The 2664-nt window shown below is 47.4% G+C and overlaps 1 non-coding gene across 1 annotated transcript; it reads right to left on the bottom strand.

The window, feature by feature from the left end:
• Positions 1-2526: 2526 nt before the first annotated feature.
• On the bottom strand, positions 2527-2664 carry LOC114809955. Its single transcript, XR_003757726.1, has one exon. It is a non-coding gene; the product is annotated as a small nucleolar RNA SNORA7 (small nucleolar RNA).

The raw sequence follows: 2664 nt of genomic DNA, 5'->3' as shown, positions 1-2664 counted from the left end.
CCCAGGGGTCGACGGCGGGATAGGCGAGACCGAGGGACGGTGAGGAGGTGGGCGGCAGAGGAGCGGAGCGTGCGGGGTGGGCGGTAGAAAGAGAGAAGGGAGGAGAGGTAGGAAGGGGCAAGGTGATGGAGAGCCTTGACCCATTCCCATCCACTCAGGTAGCTCCAAGGGTGCAGGCAGGTTGGTATGGGGGGTGGGGGAGTGCCCTAGACCACTTTTGCCCTTTTGGGGAGAGATTGACTAACTCTGTCATGCTCCTGGACCAACGGCTCCCATAGCTACCCTATCACTCACAGCCAAAAATTCCAGGCTGCATGCGCTGAAAACAACACCTTCAACCAACCCCAAAATACGGCAACCAAAAAGGAATTGCCAATAGTAGTAGCAACGGTCTTTATTTAGAACCTACTTGAGCAGCTTAAGCAGTTCCATCAGCGTGGTTTCCATGCCATATTCAATATCAAATGGCAAGGCAAGATCAGCAACAATAAAGTGCTGGAACTTAGTCAGTCTACTAGCACTGAAGATATGCTGACCTTAACATGACCACACTGAGTGGGACATGTGAGGAGAATGAGTGACAGCAGAGGACCCAAACAGCTGCACTTTGGGGAATTGCAATTGGGAAGCCAAAAGCAGATGAAACAGCTTAGGGACAAGGTCAAACAAAGCCCCAGACAGTGCTGCTTCTCAGATGAAAAGTGGGAATCCAGTGCTTAGGACAGACCAGCGTGGTGCACTCCTGTCAAGAAAGGAGAGCCTCTCTGAGCAAAATCTTCATAAGGAAGGAGAGACAAGGAGGCAGACAGGAGTTTAAAACATTCAGCATCACAACAGGGACAACCATTTTGTGTGCACCTGTGGCCAGACTGAGTGACACAGTGGCCTTTACACTCATACATAAGCTCATAGGTGAATTTCATTGTCAGCGATATCATTTTTTTATGGTATTTAGTACGTGCTTACTATTCATTTACTCATTCAATCAATCATATTTATTGAGTGTTTACTGTGTGCAGAGCACTGTACTAAGCACTTGGAAAATACAATACAGCAATAAAGAGAGACAATCCCTGCCCACAATGGGCTTACAGTCTAGTCGGGGGGATCAATATAAATAGAATTATCGATATATACACATATACATAAATGCTATAGGGCAGGGAAGGAGGTGGGGGGGACCGAAGGGAGTGAGTCGAGGTGACGGAAGGGAGAGGGATCTGAGGAAAAAAGGGCTTACTATGTGCCAGACACTATACTAACCCCTGGGGTAGATTCAAGATAATCAAGTTGGATACAGTCCATGCCCCAAATGGAGCTCAAAGTCTTATTCCTGGCACTGTGCTAAGTGCTGGGGGTGGTTACAAGAAAATTGGGTTGGGACAGTCCCTGTTCCATATGGGCCTCACAGTCTCAACCCCCATTTTACCGATGAGGTAACTGAGGTCCAGAGAAGTGAAGTGACCTGTCCGGGGTCGCAAGGCAGACAAGTGGCAGAGCCAGAATTAGAATCAATGTAGAAGCAAGGCACCCATTCTTGGTCCTAAAGGATCACCTAACTCTGTACTAATTAAGCAATCAATCGGTGGTGCTTACTGTGTGCAGAGCATTGCTCTAAGCATTTGGGAGAGTACAATTCAATACTGTTGGGAGACATGTTCCCTGCCCACCATAAGCTATCAAATTACTAAAGACTCTGGTTCACTGAGGATCTAATGTAGTGTTTCTCAAACTTTAGAGTAGCATTTTCAGAGAGCATCAGTTTTCAAGGTAGTCAGTAGTCAGGACCATTCACAGAGAGAGAGGTAGGGGATTTTCTTTTCTTGTGTTTCTTGGGATGATACCAGGACTTTTTTAAAGTTCGTCCTCAAATATGTCACATCTGTCTTCTACCTTAACAGTACTGAGGGGCAGGAGGAACTCCTCCTATAGGGCAGGTCAGAAGTGAGAGTGCCCAAGAAGTAAAAAACCCAATATCCTTTTCTCTCTCTCCCTCTCAGCTAAAGGCTTGGGCCAACTCTCTAGACTGTAAGTTCATTGTGGATAGGGAACATGTCTACTAACTCTGTTGTACTGTTCTCTCCCAAGCGGTTAGTACAGTTCTGTGCATACTTGTCTTATGTTGTCAGGTCACCTCCGACCCATAGCGACACCATGGACACATCTCTCCCAGAACACCCCACCTCCATCTGCAATTGTTCTGGAAGTGTATTCATAGAGTTTTCTTGGTAAAAATATGAAAGTGGTTTATCATTGCCTCCTCAGTGCAGTTAACCTGAGTCTCCATCCTCGAGTCTCTCCCATGCCGCAGCTGCCCAGCACAAGGGAGTTTTGACTTGTAATAATAATAATGTTGGTATTTGTTAAGCGCTTACTATGTGCCGAGCACTGTTCTAAGCGCTGGGGTAGACACAGGGGAATCAGGATGTCCCACGTGGGGCTCACAGTCTTAATCCCCATTTTACAGATGAGGTAACTGAGGCACAGAGAAGTTAAGTGACTTGCCCATGGTCACACAGCTGACAGGTGGGTAGCAGATTGCCTTCCACTCTCTAGCCACTGGCCAAGCTAAGAATGGAATGGGCATGCCCCTGCTTGACTCTCCCTCCCATAGTTGAGACTGGTAGAGCACTGGAAACTCTCCAGGTGCGACTCTGAGAGGGA

This window comes from Ornithorhynchus anatinus, chromosome 2 (genome assembly GCF_004115215.2).
Source record: "Ornithorhynchus anatinus isolate Pmale09 chromosome 2, mOrnAna1.pri.v4, whole genome shotgun sequence".
Taxonomy (NCBI): domain Eukaryota; kingdom Metazoa; phylum Chordata; class Mammalia; order Monotremata; family Ornithorhynchidae; genus Ornithorhynchus; species Ornithorhynchus anatinus.
The sequence above is the reverse complement of the archived record's forward strand: the minus strand, read 5'-3'. Positions and strand labels throughout refer to the sequence as shown.